Here is a 17321-nt window from a genome sequence, read left to right on the forward strand (position 1 = left end):
AACATAGATAAAATTAATATGAAGGCAGGCATAATTTTTTTTTTTTAAAATGAAGATAGGTAGATGAAGCAACTGGATAGAGTGCCAGCCCTGGAGTCTAGAAAATTCATATTTAGAAGTTCAAATATGGCCTTAGAAACTTACTGAGTGACCCTGGGGAAGCCAATTAACCCTGTTTGCCTCAGTTTCCTCATCTGAAAAATGAACTGGAGAAGGAAATGGCAAACCATTCAGATAGCTCTGGCAAGAAAACCCCAAATGGGGTCATGAAGAGTCAGGTATGAATAAACAACAAATATTAAAATGTGTTTTTTCCAAGTTAATTCCAGGTCAGTAGGAATCTTTATGTATGATTCGGTGATTACTGGTTCTATCTGATCTGATGAGACTGCAACACCCTTTCTGTTAGCCCTGCTATATCATGATATTAATTGTAACTAGAGATTCTGGGCCTCGTTTTAAATTACTTCTTGTCTAAACCAGGATAAAAAACTCAGTCCCCTGAACTACACAAAGTTTCAGGAAAAAAATGATGTCAGGACTTCTTTCTTTCAAAAATTATTAGTTAAGAAGTCCAATTTGCTATCTCATCTTTTCTTGCAACTCCTCTTTATTTGCTTCTAATGGGAGAGACTGCCCCTTGAGTGACCTGCTTTTAATAAGCTTTCCAATCAGCTCACGAGTTAAAAGTGCCCTTGTTGGTGCTAGGTTCCTCACTTTGCCCACTTGCCTCCCTCCCTCCTTTCCTTCTCTTCTTCCATTCTTCTTTTTTCTCTCTGGACTGTCAAGAGGCTTAATTGAGTCCAAAGGAGGATCAGGTTCCCTTGCCTTGGAGTCCAGACATCTTTCATAGCAAATCCCAGCAGGCGAGGAAAACCACAGCTGGAAAGAGGGAAAGAGAGACAAGTGAGTGATCCTGTCCAGAAAAGAGAGGGAGCAGCTGGAAAAACAGCTTCCTCAGCAGCAGCGGCGGCAACAGCAGCAGCAGCGGCAGCGGCGGTAACAGTAGCAGCGGCCGCGGCAGCAGCAGCAGCAGCAGCGGCGGCAGCGGCGGCAACAGCGGCAGGAGCAGCAGCAGCAGCAGCGGCAGCGGCGGCAGCAGCGGCAGCGGCAGAGGCAGCGGCAGCAGCAGCAGCAGCTGAGGCACAGCGGTGCTTCCCTGTCGGAGCACCAGTCTCTAGAATCCTAGCAGTCAGCCTCATCTCTCTTCATTGACCAACAGCCAGAGCAGAAGAGCGGAGATTTACAACTCCAAGTAAGTGGGCACAAATGGAGGAAGGTTGGATTTCCTCGGGTTGAATTAGGAATCATGCATTTCTCCCCCCTCGCCTTTTGATTTTCTGACAGCAGTTCGGGTGTTTGGTGGTGTACCTCCGCTTGGGGCGGGGGAGATGAGCGGGGTCTTGCAGAAGATGAAAGGAAACTGAGGCAGTCACGGGTGGTAGTACTTGAGGTCCACTTGTTCTCTCGGCTTCACGGATATCAGTATAGTTTTAAAGGGCACAATCAGGATTACGGCTCAAGTGACCTCGCAAAAGGCTAGTGCTTAGCAGGTGGGTGAGGGTAAGGGGTGAGAATGAAGGTAAGGCAGCCGAGACTTCTAAAAGGACTTTCTTTTGCAGTCCATACCCTTGCGTCTTTCTAGTGCTACAGAGCTCCCTAGAAGTTTAACCTGATGATCCTCCCCGACCAGTGGGAAGGAGTTGGGGGTTCTTAGCGCGATGATGTTGGCTACTGTTCACAGAGCAGCTGCTGCTCTTTGGCCAGAGTTGGGGCACTCAGCAGAGACAGTCAGGAGAAACAAAACATTTTCTTCATGCAGTGAGCACTGTATTTGGAGTTAGAAAATCTAGGGGTTCCACTTTGGGTGCTGACACAACGCTGAGATCGTGGGCAAGTGTTGAACTTCCCTCAGCCTCATTTTCCTCATCTGTAAAACGGGGATAACAGTATTTTCCTCTTCCACTTCCCAGGTTATTTGTAGAAAGCCTTAGCATGAAAATTCCTGAAGAAACTGTATGTTAGTAGTGGTATGATGATGAAGTTTGGAAGTCAAAATCTAGAAGTTCCAAGGTTTTATATATATACAAAACATTCCCTCTATCTCCTATTTAATTGTAATTTTCAATAAGTTCTTCAAAGAAGCTTGAACTTTTGTTTCTTAAATCCTCAAAGAATGGACACAGACAAACTCATCAAGTCCTTATGGGGTGTGTGGGGGTATGTGTGTGTGCATGCCTGTGCATGTGTGTTGAATTGTTCCAATGATTATTTCTAAATAATTGAATGTCTCAATAATTATTTCTAAAAGAAATAAAGGAAAAAATAAACACCTTACTTTTTCCTTCTCTCATTTGTCCCTTGACCCCATGAATTTAATACTATATCCTGTATTGTTGTGCCTTCTGATTTAGTGACTGCTTTGAAAGTTTGAACATACCTGAGGGTATGAGTTTATGTCCAGGAAAGTTGTGGAGGGAAATAAGATTAGAAAATAATGGATTTTAAACTTCTATTGAAAGTTTTCCACCCTTTTGTTGTTGTTTCCACCCCTCACTGGTTTCTTCTTACCATAGGAAAGCTGAGGGGATGTGGAGATTCAAGAGATATCAAGGAGTTTTTTTTTTTTTTTTTTTTTTTAACTAATAGGATAATGGAGCAATTCCATGATGTCAGCAAAATGTGGATTTGATGTAACAGCAGAATTCTATTTAACCACTTAATAACATCTGCTGGTCTTAAGGTTGATCAATACATAGAAATATAAAAGGATGATGGGCAAAGAGACAAAAAAGGGAGGGAATTCTCAAAGTATAGGAAAAGAAGCACCCCCTCAACATCTTTTCATAAAAAATAAAATAAAACAAAAAACTCTAGTGCTCTTTTTACAGGACATGTTTGCTACCAAAGTAATGACAACATATATACATGCCTAATGGACCCAAAGGAGAATGGGGTAGACATGGTCCCTCTAACTGCTTGAATTTGCTTCCTTAGGATTTCAAGTCCTTTTATAACAAAGAAATACAACTAATTTTGCATTTGTTAGGGGCTTGGGATTGTTGTTTTATTTTAGAATTAATGGATGATTCTTCAAATGTGTTTTGTTTGAAATCTCTAATAATCTCTATGTATGTATATATATTATCATATGTATTGATACATACACATATGCATTCAGGTGCATATACATAGATTAAAAACACAAGTCATCATGACATAATGGATTTATTCTGCATACACACATGCGCACACATACATATATGTATATACATTGTATACATGGTGATATTTGTATATACACATGTACATATATGTATGCACAATACACACATATATATATCAGAGGTAGAATTTGAACCATGCCATATGTGTGTATATTCATATATAGATAGATACACATACCTGTATATGTACACATGCATATGCATGAATGTGAGTATATATGTATATATATAATATATGTGTGTATATATATATACATATATATATATGAAGTTCTTTCTATTAATTATGTAGAAACCATTTAACTTCTATGTACTTTGAACATATCCTTAGGATTTATCTATTAAGAGTTCCCTAAGTTAATGAAGCTATAGATCCTTTCTATCCACCTCTCTCTGTGTGTCCATGTATGTGTATGTACTTTTTAGATTTTTTTCATTTGATTAGGGAATTCTCAGCAAAATCTCTCTGCTTATGCATATTACTAATTGTTTTCCAACTTACCAGCTTTGAGAATTGTCCAGGACTCTGTTAGAAAAAACGAGACTGACTCAGGATCACACAACCAGAATGTGTTAGAAGTAGAATTAATTCTTTCCTGAGAGACTTTATCTCTCTGGATCCACAGCACAGCATTCTCATCTATGTATTCACAGGCATCCTTTCTGTACCCTCAAACACCATTGTGGGGTTTCTCCTGAGACCTTATAGCTTTTGAGAGTTTCTCTCTTTATCCTTCAGCTCAAATCATAATTTCATTGATTTACTCCAATTATTTTCTGCTGAGCCAAATGAATTAAAAAAAATGGTCTCCTTGAAGTGAATGATTAACCCAAACAGGAACTCCCTTTAATATGAACCTTAAAATTAAGAAACGAAAGAAAACTTCACCTTTCCATTGAAGCTTTTTGGAGCCTGAGAAGGCAGAAGTTTGCTATTATTTGGAATTTTTTTGGTAATACTGTACTTCAATTTTCTAATTAAAAAAAAAAAAAAACAACTTATATTGATTTGGAATAGTTGACTCTTCAGGTGGACTCTGCTGGCTCCTAAGAAATGGTTCAAACTTGGGAAAATTACTGGATGTTTGAAGAATTCTATAGAAAATAATATCTAAGATGCTTTTGAAAAATAGAGGCAGTGCCGTGCCAGAGAAAGAATCCTAAGTTTGGACCCATAAGTTCCTAGATCTAATCCTACTCCTTTCACTTAAAATCAAGGTGATTTTAGGCAAGTCATTTACATTTTCTGGCTCAATTTTAAGATGTTTGTACTCAATGATCTCTAAAATTCCCTGTCACTCTAAATCTATCTTCCTGTTATCATAATCTTCATCAATGAAACCAACCTCAGTTGTCCATTTTATTCAGAGGCAATATTTTTTCCTTAATAATTCAACATGCATAAAACATACACTCTCTTAAATTGTGACTACATCCTTAATAAAATATGGAACCTATTCCATATTTCCAGTGGTTTTCAGAGGAGACAATGAAGGGAAAGATAATTAAATTAATTTTTAAAGAAATAGAAACTGAAAGGTCAGATCTTAGATTCCTCATTTCTAAGTCCCTTCCTACCTTTCTCTCCTAAATTGAAACCTACCCTAAAAAACTAGAGTTATCCCATTTTCTTTGTTCTGAATATCAACTTTATCTCAGGGTTACTTAATAGTTAACCTCTTCATTGGTTATTGAAACTTAAACTGATTCCATTTCCAGACAAAGTGAATTCTTCTGAGTACCCGAATACCCCTAGAACCAGTCTTCATTTGAGCATTGGCTCCAGTGGCCTCATGTTTTCCTAGCTGGCTTTTCTTCTTATGTACTTGACCATGAAGCCAAATGGGGATCAACTGCAATAGTAAAAAAAAAAAAAAATCACTTTCCTTTGATGGCTTTCCCAATGAATCAGTCAACAGAAGGTCTTTAGTCTCCAGGTGGGTACCAGGTCACTGAACATATCCCCTGAGTAATAAGAAGGCTCTGAATTGGGCCAATCTAACTCTTTACTCTGGCAGTACAATCTTTTTCCATCTGGAGCTGATTAATTTGCAAAGAATTTGGGCTGTGACCTCACCTTTTGGAAGCCATTCAGCATTCTTGATGTTTCTGGCAGACTCAAGCTCTACCTACAGGCTCATTTTCCATCCATTTAATACTATTTTTTGCATACAGCAAATTTTCCATAGATCATTTCTTTCTTTTGAGGTAGTAAAATCTGATGATAAAAATCTTGTTGCTTTTGGTGTTTAATTATTCCAAACATAAAGCTACTAGGAACTTAAACTTGGGACTTATATGGTTATTAAATATTATCTGTATTATTGTAAATGTATCTGTAATCTGTATTAGATATTGTATATTTTATCATGTGTGGTATCATGGTGTGAGTAGCAAGTAGCATGTATTTGAAATCCACAATTTGGATTGGAGTCCTAGCTCAGTCATAAACTATCTTATGTGACCATATATTAAGTCACTTAAACCCTCTTGGTTTCTATTTCATCATAATCAAATGAAGGAATTAGACTAAATGAATTCTATGTTTCCTCCCAACTTTTAAATCTAAATTCTTTGACCCTATGTGTATTATGGAAAAACAACTGATCCATCATTGATTCTCAACCTCATAAGAACAGGCAAAAAATATAGAAAACAAATTTAGCTCAATTTCAGAAGAAACAGGAATGTAATTGTAGATTATGATTAGCTTCACATTTCATTTTGACATAGTTTGAGAAATAATGAGAATACAGTTGCCCCCACTAGACTTCACTATAAAAACTATTTCTTAATAGTTAAGCCTGCTTAGTATTTAACTAAAGAGAGATCTTAATCACAAATTTCCTAAAAACAGGATTCCTAAAACCACTGGATTCCGATCCAGAAAGCATTCCATTGTTGAGTTACACTAACCTCTGAGGAAATGAGTCATAATAAATACAATATTTATCCATCTTCTAGGAATATGTCTGAGTAAAACCAACATTGTATAAAGAAATATTATTAGAATGCATCACATTGGTATTAATTAATTAATAAAGCAACAAGTAGTTATTAAATAACAGACTGGGTTGCTGCTGTCTTGTTGTTTTCTGACCAATTCCCATTTGTTTTTGCCTGCTTGCCCTCTCACAATTTTAATTTTCTATTTCCTTACTCCCTACATTCCCCCTTACTCTAATCTTCTCCATCCAAAAGGTTACACAATCTTTTATTATTTATCCCTCTGTTTTTATAGGGTATCCCAGAAGTCCTGATGCAGTTTAAAGCTTTGATAGCTTAAAACTGCACTTAATAGTTTAAAATTGCACTAAGACTTTTGGAATGCCCTAATTATCTGGGAAAGTCTGCTGTTTCTGGAATGTCTAGAAATGAATAAGTCTTAGCACTGAGATATTTTCTTATTGTTGGACCTCCTGGATAGTGCTTTGGGAGTTCATGTAGTCTTTCTCAAATGATCTTAGATTTTCCATCTAAATTAGACATTACTCCTCTTCATTTCTATATTCTGAGCATACTGGTATTTTTGCTATTCCCTAATACATGCTATCCAATTTCCTACCTTTGTAACTGTCACTCATTGTTTGAATGCTCATCTTCCTCACTTCTAGCTTCAGCTTAAGTGCTGCTTTCTCCATGGGACCTCATTGATTCCTTGAGTTATTTGAAGCTTCTTCACATCCAATGTGAATTTATTTTGTCTATATCCTAAATTTCTGTACACATACTTCCACCTATGAGACTGCTAACTCTTGAAGGGCAAACAAACACTTTCACTTTTGCATTTGTATCCTCAGTGTTCAGCAGAGTGTCTAGCACATAGTGGGGGCTTAATTAGTGCTTGTTGATGATTGTTTCCCATTTTGATTTGGGCATTACTGTACTCCAAAGTATACCATCCACTTTAGCCCTAGATCCCAAACCTAGGTAAGCTCAGCATTTATTCATAGCACCATGAAAAAAAATGTTGGCCCCCATCCCTACTTCTTCAGCTTACTTCAGCAGAATGTATAACATTCAATTTCCACATTTATTCTCCTTTATATCACTCTTCTCCTTATTTCTAGCCCAACCAAACCATGTTTTTCCTGTTGTCAATTGAGAAAGCAGAATTTGTTAAAAGCTTACTATGTGTGCCAAACTGTATGATGCACTATGAGACAGAGTCTCCTACCCTCAAAGAACTTATAATTCAAGTGATCAACATTTTCCCCAAATATAAATGAGAATTGCCCAAAAGACATTTCGTGAAAAGATCATAATTTAAGGCTGTTCTACTAAAACTGCACTCTCAAAGATCACTAATGTCTTCCTAATTGCACAAACCAATGGCCTTTTGTCAATTTGCTTTTCTTGAATTTCTCAACAACTTTTTATACTCCATTCTTGATTTCTGTATTGACCTATATGACATGGTTCTTTCAGGATTTGAAGGAGAGAGAGATCACTCAGAATCTCACCGCAGTGTTTGCTATTGAATAATAACAAACAGGAAAAGTTATACAGGGTACAATTTCACATTCCTAACCTCTTGTTGGAAGCCTGCACCTGCATAGCCTGCTGACATCCCAGTATTTTTATTTTTTTAAAATAACTTGTTCAATATTGAACTTTTCATCTTATTAACATTCCTTCTTTGCCTCCTTTCCTTTCCCGCTCCAGCTCCCAATTAGTTATTCCTCTGGTTATGATAATGACATCATTATGTACCCAGACTTGAAACCTTGGTATTATCTTAATTGCCCAGACAACTTTTAAGCTAGATTCCCCATAGGAGGTCAACTTGTGCTTGTGAATATACTGGTCCCAAGTTGATGGAACTCCTCTATTTTCTAGGGAAAGAGGGATCAGGTCTAAAATAGTATCCATATGAGATGGTAAACTCAAAGGTTTAACTGTTAGGAATCCACAATCCTAAGGGATGAGATGGAAGGAGAAAGCCAAGAGCCAAAGGAGAAGCATGAAACCAAAGGGGTCTGTATGAATATCTGGAGGCATAATACTATGGAGGCAAAATAACTCCTTGTCTGATGTAATATGCCTTTGTATACTACTTTGTTCTTTTATTGTGTTGGCCAATCATGCTTTGCTCTGACATGCCATCATACTCATGAGCCAACAGATGCACTAAATCTCTTTCTCAGTTACCATTCCAAAGTGTCTGTTAGGTCCACCTCTTTCAATATACTTCTGTAGCTGTCATATTGATTTAGATCCTTATTATCTTTTGTCTGGACTGTTACAATAACTTATTAATCGGTTTTCCCACCTCTAATCTCTCTCCATTTGACTCATCCTGTCAAGCATCATCAGATTACTATTCCTAAAGCACTATTCTGTATTACCCTCTTCCGAGTCCATTCCCACTTTTAAAAACTTTAATATTTTATTATTTTACATAAAAAATACAAATACCTTAACCTGGTGTTTAAGATCTTCCATGGTATGACATTCTCCTCCATAACCTCTGCTTTCAGGCTATTCTCTCATTTCCCTTTCCTGAGTATTCTAGGATCCAATCAAATTGAACAATTTGCCATTACTCAAATTATCAAATGATTTGCCACCTCTGTGATTTCATTTAATGTGTACACTCCTCCTGGAATACTTTCTTCTAAAATGTCCACCTGTAAAAATGCTGCCAATTTTTGAGGACCCAGTTCAAACCTTATCTGCTCTATGCAGCTTTCCCTGATTTCATAAGCCAGACCTTCTGTTATACATAATTTGAACCATTCTTATGGAACTTACCCCTATGTTACCTTGCATTCATCATCTGTACAATGATTATATCTCCTCAATTATATTCCAAACCTGTGAGTGTAAGAACCATATCTAACTCATCTTTGAACTTTCTCAGTGCTTAGAAAAGTATACATTAGGTATTCAGTAGATTGTTTTTTGAATGAATAAATCATGGTTTTCAGTTCCAATTGTTCAGTAATGAAGAGAGCCATCTACACTCAGAGGGAGGACTATGGGAACTGAGTGTTGACCACAACATAGCATTTTCACTCTTTCTGTTATTGTTTGCTTGCATTTTTGTTTTTCGTCTCAGGTGTTTTTTTTTTTTTCTTTCTAGAGCCAATTTTTCTTGTGTAGCAAGATAACTGTATATATATATGTATACATATATTGGAATTAACATATTTAACATGTACTGGACTACCTGCGATCTAGGGGAGGTGGTGGGGGGAAGAAGGGGAAAATCTGGAACAGAAGTTTTTGCAAGGGTCAATGTTGAAAAAAAATTACCCATGCATGTATTTTGTAAATTAAAAGATAGTAATAAAAATATATAAATATATATGTGTATATATACATATATATTTATATAAATATATATATTTATATAAATATATATGTATATATACACATATATATTTATATATGTATATATATGTGTATAAATATATGTACATATATTTATATATATGTATATATATGTGTATATATATATATATATATGTCATGGTTTTAAATGCAGTCCTCCCTGAAGGGGAAAGGAGTGCACTGCATGATTATTTGAAATCCTAGTCCTTCCCATTTTATGTTAATTTCAAATAGACTAATCTGGATTTTTGTATAGTTTTTGGACTGTTTACTGAAGTCACATACAGTTTGCCTTCATTTCCTTTGACATTTACCACAGTGGTACAGGATTGCAAATATGAAAAGTAACATTTGAAATTTTATCTTGGCTCTGTAAGATGTATTATATTCACTTGATAGCATCATCCTTAACTACTGGGCTTCTGGGCACAGTTTACTTGTTAAATCACTCTGGTCATGAATTTATTCTTATTTTAAAATTAAACTCTAAAGATAAAGAAAAAAATCCTCTATCTTTAATTGTGGATTTGGGATGAAGTTCATACAGTGTCTGGGCACTCAGGGTTCTCAATTCAATGTTTCTCAAAGTATAACCACATATACTTCCCCCCTCAATTCCCCAGTCCTTACTATCTCAGAGTTGTAGGGATTATCAGAGTGCATTTGCTCCAATCCATTCCTCAATGAACACTTCCTCTATGACATCTCTAATAAGTGATGAGCCATCCTTGAAGACCTCCATCAACAGGAAACTGACTACTTATAATCAGCCAATTTTACTTTAAGATAGCCCTGATTATTTAAGTGTTTTCCTCAGTCTACATTTTCCTCTTTAACTCTAACTCTCTAACTATAACTCTCATCTCTCTGTCCACTGAACAAAGTAATCATTATTGATGCTGTGGTCTACATACTCTCATCTCTATTCCCCTCCAAATGCTATAATAGGAATCATGCCAGAATTCTCCTTGCTCATTAATCAGACCTGACTTTACAGCAAGATCAGTGAGGCTTGTTCTGAGACATTAAAAGCAAAATATTTCAAAAATTGAGTTCATCTTCTTTCCTCACCAAGGCCATTCCTAAGATTCCCTTGATCTTTTCCAGCTTCTCCATTCTACCATTGCATTTGTCCTCTAGTCCTGTAACTTTAGTGTTCATTTCCACTTTGGTTACTTGTGTACTTGTTCAGTTATAGTGGATTCTTCATTATTTCTTGTTAGAGATACTGAAGTATTTTGCCATTTCCTTTTCCAGCTCATTTTTTTTACAGATGAGGAAACTGAGGCAAATGGATTTAAATAATTTGCCCAAGGTTAAACAGCTACTAAGAGTCTGAGACCAGATTTGAACTCAGAAAGATGAGTCTTCCTGACTCTAGGCACACACTATGGCACCATCTAGCTGCTCCTATGAGTGGTACATTGTGGTGTACTGCTATTCCTGCCAAAAGTTGCCAACTCTCTCTTACTTTCAATTATACCTACCACTTCAGTTCAGATTGGAATCACATCATTCCTACAGATTAAACCATTTTTGAATTCACATAACTTTCTCAGTTCTTATAACACATAGCTTCAAGACTATGCATTCTTTTCAAGGTAAAATTATAATAAGAGACTTTAGGTAGGCATAGCATTTTACTTTCTAAAATGATTTCACATTTTAAAAAATAATATTCTGCTGATTTCTTTTTGCATAATCATTTCTGGATGTGTTATCTTCCCCTCACATACATACATACAGGATGAACTCTTTCTTGTAACAAAGAACAGTTAAGAAAAATATAGTGGACATATCGTATGTGATAATAATAATATTTATAAAGTCTTTTAAGGTTTGCACTTTTGCATATGTTACTTCATTTAAGCCTCACAACAGCCCTGGGAAGTAGGTTCCATTTATTATTCTAATTTTACAGATGAGGAAGGTGAGGTTGATAGAAGTTAATTGATTTGCTTAGGGTCACACAGTAAGTCTTGGAGGTAAGATTAGGTTTTCTTAACTTTAAAGCCAACTCTGCACTGAGCAACCCAATTGCCTGGAGAGTATATGTAAAATGTAGTTCCCCATTTTTTTGGTTAAGAGAATGGGATAAATTTCCTCAGCTGTTTCTCATTTTGTCAAATGAGATAATATATGTAAATCACAACCCTAAATACTATAGAACTGGTAGCTATTTTATCATCATCATCATCATCATCATCATCATCATCATCATCATCTCTTCTCTATGGCCAAGACTGGTCTCTACAATTACTCAGAATTTGGCCTCGTTTTAGCATTTATTTTTCATTTACATTCTTGTGGCCACAATGCATATTTTTCTGATTCTGATTACTTCAAAATCTTTTATTAATTGATATGTCTTCTCATTTTTCTTTGACTTCTTCGAGTTCATTTCTTTCCATAACATTAAACAATTTATCTAGCCATTCCCCCAAAATGGACATTGACTGTTGCTTCCATGTTTTATATTAAAAATTTTGGTTTCTTCTCTTAAAAGTTTTACAGTGAATCCTTTGGTTCATAATACTAAGACAATATTTGTAAAGCTCTTATCACAGTGTTCATGAGAAGGATCTTTTCAGAGTTAAGGAAGAAGAGTCCCGGTAAGACTTTTTTAGTTAGGGTAATTAAATAGGACAGTACATAAAAGGGCCTAGCCAGGAGACTGATGAGAGACTTAAATGTCTGCCCTGACTACAATCCTTTTCTCCACTGGAAATAATAAAATAATATATAATACGTATATTATATATATTGCTACATTATTATATAATATATAAATAATAATAAAAATATATGTGGAAAATCCTAACTGTTGCAGAAATCAAATCCAGATATCTTACTTTAACTTTATGAACTTCTATAGCCTTCACCTTTCCTCAACATCCTCCCACCACTCCCCAGCTTGTTTACTCTAATTAAGTCAGGAAATTGTGCTAGCATTTCGCCCAGGTTTCCTCTTGCTTATGATACTTGATGTATATTTATATAAAATGTCTTCTACTGTTCTCCAGAAAGCCTTTCCTAATCATTTTTACTTAATTATGGTCATGATCCTCATTCCAAATTTTATGTGATCATCAAATCTCTTAGATTGTAAACTGTATTTTTCCCACTTGGTCTATTTTGCATACAAAGTATGTACTTAATCAGTGGATTTTGATTAATGAGGAGCACTGATGATTACTCTGCATCTGAGGTTAGGGAGATCTGGAGCCTTCTTTGGAGCTCTATCAGGCAGCTTCTATGGAGTCTAATGCCATTACCATAATCTCTTACAGTCCCATTCCTATGGAGCTCTATTCCTATTTGTGACTCCTCACTTCTTCAATTTACTGAGGTGAGAATGCCCAAGGCATTAGTTTCCAGCTTTGTCTTATAGAGGCTGAGTGAAAAGACTGTGAGGTAAAATCAGTGTAAAAAACCTGGAGACCGAATACAAGAGGACACCAAAAATCTGAAGCATCTAGAGAAAAGTAAAGGTCATGGTGAGAAGACTAAAACAAAACAAAACAAAACATGTCACATGAAAATCAGCTAAAGAAGCTTGAGTTACTTAGACTGGAGAAGAAAAATCTTAGAGGTGTGGAGGGTCAGTATTGTTGCCTTTAAAGAGAGGAAATATGGCACACTGGCTTAAATATCAGAGGATTTGGGTTCTAGTTCTACCTTGGAAGCACACTTCCTGAATGACATTGAGCAAAGTCACATTCTGATATCATCTTCCTAATCTGTATAATTATAGCATTGGGTAAGAAAACCTCTGAGATCCCTTCTTGTTCCAATGTGTTTAAAAGGCTATCATATAGACAAAGGAATAAGCTTGCCCTGCTTGCTCCCTCAAGAGGAAAAAAAAATGATTCAAAGCTCCAGAGAGGTAATGTAATTCAGTATAGTTAAAATTCTCCTAATAACTGCAATTTTCTGAAAATTGAATGGACTGACGCTAGAAAAATGATGAATCCTTTCAGTCCACGTGTGTGTGTGTGTATGTGTGTGTGTGTGTGTGTATTTGTGGGTCATTGTAAATAAATGACTATAGTATTTATAATTTTAGCTATGGGGATATGTGTACATGAGAGAATAATGTAAAAATTGGTAAATATGTGGAACAAGGGATAGAAGTGATAATTAAAATTCAGGAAGACATGAATTCAGATCCTACACTAGATACTGCTGTCTAATTGTGGACAAATGACCTAATCTCTTTGCATCTCAGTTTCCTCATCTGTTATGAAGAACAAGTCAGATAAAAGATATAAAGTACTTTGGAAAACTTTAAGTATTATGGTACATGCTAGCTATTGTTTTTACTGCTTTGATAATTATGATTAATGTTGATTTGAGAGGCTATAGGTATCTGGTAGCTGGCTTTTGATTTATATGCAGGGTGGCATTCATTCATTTATTTATTTTTATTAAAGCTTTTTATTTACAAAGCATATGCATGGGTAATTTTTCAACATTGATCCTTGCAAAACCTTGTGTTCCAAATTTTCCCCTCCTTCCCCCTACCTCCTCTCCTAGATGGCAGACTATCCAATACATGTTAAATATGTTTAAATATATGTTAAATCCAATATATGTGTACATATTTATACAATTGCTGCATGAGAAAAATCGGATCAAGAAGGGAAAAAAAAAGCTGAGAAATAAAACAAAAATGCAAGTAAACAACAACAGAAAGATCTAAAAAGCTGTATGTGGTCCACACTCAGTCCCACAGTCCTCTCTCTGAGTGTAGATGGCTCTCTTCATCACAAAATTATTGGAACGGATCTGAATCATCTCATTGTTGGAAAGAGCCACGTCCATCAGAATTGATCATCATATAGTCTTGTTGCTGCCATGTATAATGATCTCCTGCTTCTACTCATTTCACTCAGCATTGTTTCATGTAAGTCTCTCCAGTAGTAACACTGCTGGGTCAAAGAGTATGCACAGTTTGACAACTTTTTGAGCATAGTTCCAAATTGCTCTCCAGAATGGCTGGATTGCAGGATGGTATTTAAAAAGCCTATGTGTGAATGAGTATATTGGTGATACGTTTTCTGTTTTGTCTCAAAGATAATTTGAAGTGTCTTAATGTTGCTCTTATATAAGAAGTTCCCATAGGACTTGTATGAACTGATGCAAAGTGAATTGAGCAGAACCAGGAGAGCAGTTTATATAGTAGAAACAATTTTGTAAAGACAAACAACTTTGATTGATTTAGGAACTATGATCAATAGAATGGTTTACCACAATTCTGGAGGACCCCCAATGAAACATGCAACCTCCCTCCAGAAAGAGTAAAGACAGAAACTCAAAGGAGAGATTCAGATGTATGTTTTATTTTTTTATTTTTGACAAGACAAAGGGAGAAATTTGTTTTGCTTTACTATATACTTTTAATGTCTCTAACAGAGACTTTTTAAAGCTCTTTTTCTTCTCTTTATTCTCTATCCTGTGAACATTAGGCAAGAATAGTACCAACTCTTCCTTTTCTGTTTCCTTTTTACACAATTGGTGAATTCTTCATTCATCTACTTTGATATGAATGTGAAAGGGCAACATAGCATATTAGCAAGGGTACTGAAATGAGAAATGGGAAATGTGAGTTTCTGACCCAGAGGGCATGACTAGAAGTAAGGGGAAGAGGCAGATTTTAGTTTGCTACAAGGAAAGTTTTTTTTTTTATTTAATTTTTAATTTATGGAATAAAACAATCATCTCTATAATATACTACAAAAATAGATGATTAAACATGAAACTGCAAAAGTTTGTTTTTTTAAGAATTGCTGCTGAGTAAAAGTGGAATGGTTTGCTTCTAGCAGTTGCAGGTTCCCTATAACTGGAGGTACTTAAGCATAGACTGGGGGAATCACCTGTAAGGGATATCATAGAGGGAATTCCTATTCACATAGGAGTTGACCTGAATGATGTCAGAGTTCCTTCTGGTCTAGAGATTCTATGGGTTCAGCTTTTACAATTGAATAACTGAATGGTGTTTGGCAAGTTATCAAATTTCTGTGGATGTCAGTTATTTCATTTATAAATAGAAACTAGAGTAATTACAGAGAGTTTAGCTAGAATACTGGACTTGAAGTCAGGAAAACTTGGATTCTGTCATTTTTCTGGTAATTATTAATTGTATGACAAGGTCAGCTATGTGACACAGTGAATGGAGTGCTGAGCCTGTCCTGAAGTCAGGAAATCCAGCTTCAAACATTAGCTATACAATCCTAGTCAAGTTACTTAATTGTGTTTGTCTCAGTTTCCTCGTCTATAAAATGAATTGGAGAAGGAAATAGCAAATCACTCCTATATCTTTAACCAAATGTAGTCACAAAGAGTTGGACATGACTGAAAAAATGACTGAATAACAACAAACATTGTATGACAATAGCAAGTCATTTAAAATCTCTAATGGCAATAATAATACCATACAGTTTTCATGAGGCTTGAATGCATTCAAACAACTTTGTAAACTTCAAAGCACAGTATAAATTTTGGTTATTAGCATTGTTTTAATCACACATTATTTATTGATAATCTCATAGGTCTTTTCTAGCTTTAGAATACTATAAGTTTATAAATATTGTTCTGGAAACCAAAGCATTGTTGCCTTGGTGATTTTTGCTGAACAATGGGAATTCCAAGTATACACAGCTATTTTATTACAGAAAGATCAAGTAGATACATGGCACTGGGGGATATGGGTAGAGTGAACAACTTGTTTGGTATAATTAGAAGCAGTCTAAGCTTCTGGCACATTACCCAGATCATCTGGAACCTCAGTGACCACTGTAAATGCATTTTCCCATTTCTTGATGATAATTACCAAGAATTTCATTAAAATTAATACATTTTGGGGTAGCTAGATAGTGCAGTGGATAGAGCATGGGTCCTATAGTCAGGAGCACCTGAGTTCAAATTCAGCCTCAGACATTTAATTCTTCCTAGCTGTGTGATCCATGACAAGTCATTTAACCCCAATTGCCTCAGAAAAAGAAAAAAAAAGATTAAAAATACATTTTAATAAGTGAGGGGACAAGAGATTCCCTTATTTAAGGGACCAATTGAAGGGATTGTAGATGTTCAGGTTGGAGAAAGGAAAAGTTAGGGGGAATGTGACAAATCACTGGATTTGTCTGGAAGCCCTGGAATTTGAGTCAGAAAAACTCAACTCTGCTACTCTCTATTTTTTAGGTTGAGCAAGTCACTTAAATTATTTAAACCTTAATTTCTCATCAGTAAAATAGAGGTGATACTACATCCACCAATTGTCTAGCTCATAGAATGGTTTTGAGGGCCTTAAGGTACGATGTGTCTTAGAAAAGCATCAAACTGCATTTGATAGAGTTCTAGATTTGAGAGCCAGTCTACATCTGAGTTCAAATCCCTCCTCTGACACTTACAACCTATATCACCACTGGGAAGTAAGTCTTTTGATTTCTTTGAGCACCGGTTTCTTCATCTGTGAAATCCATCTCTGAAAATGGATTAGATTGCCTCTGAAGTCTCCTCTGGCTCTAAATCTCTGTTGTTATCTAAAGGGCTCTATAAATGTCAACTATTATTAAATTTGAAAGGCTGGCATGTGGAAAGAGGATTAGAGCTATTTGACGTGTCCTTTCAAGAGGGCACAAATAAGAACAATGGGGTGAAGGCACTAACAGCTGCATACAATTTATTTATTTATTTTAAAGTAGTATTTTATTTTTTCCCCCAATTACTATGGCATACAATTTAGATGAAAAATAAACC

At 35.8% G+C, this 17321-nt stretch overlaps 1 protein-coding gene across 3 annotated transcripts in view; it reads left to right on the forward strand.

Annotated features, from left to right (window-relative positions):
- Positions 1-1115: 1115 nt before the first annotated feature.
- Positions 1116-17321, forward strand: part of PTN (pleiotrophin) — a 124962-nt gene continuing 108756 nt past the window's right edge. For all 3 annotated transcript variants that reach the window (XM_051963701.1, XM_051963702.1, XM_051963703.1), the window contains exon 1: positions 1116-1255. The gene's annotated coding sequence lies outside the window, so the exon portion shown is untranslated. The remainder of the gene's footprint in view (positions 1256-17321) is intronic.

The sequence above is a fragment of the Antechinus flavipes genome, chromosome 5 (genome assembly GCF_016432865.1).
Source record: "Antechinus flavipes isolate AdamAnt ecotype Samford, QLD, Australia chromosome 5, AdamAnt_v2, whole genome shotgun sequence".
Taxonomy (NCBI): domain Eukaryota; kingdom Metazoa; phylum Chordata; class Mammalia; order Dasyuromorphia; family Dasyuridae; genus Antechinus; species Antechinus flavipes.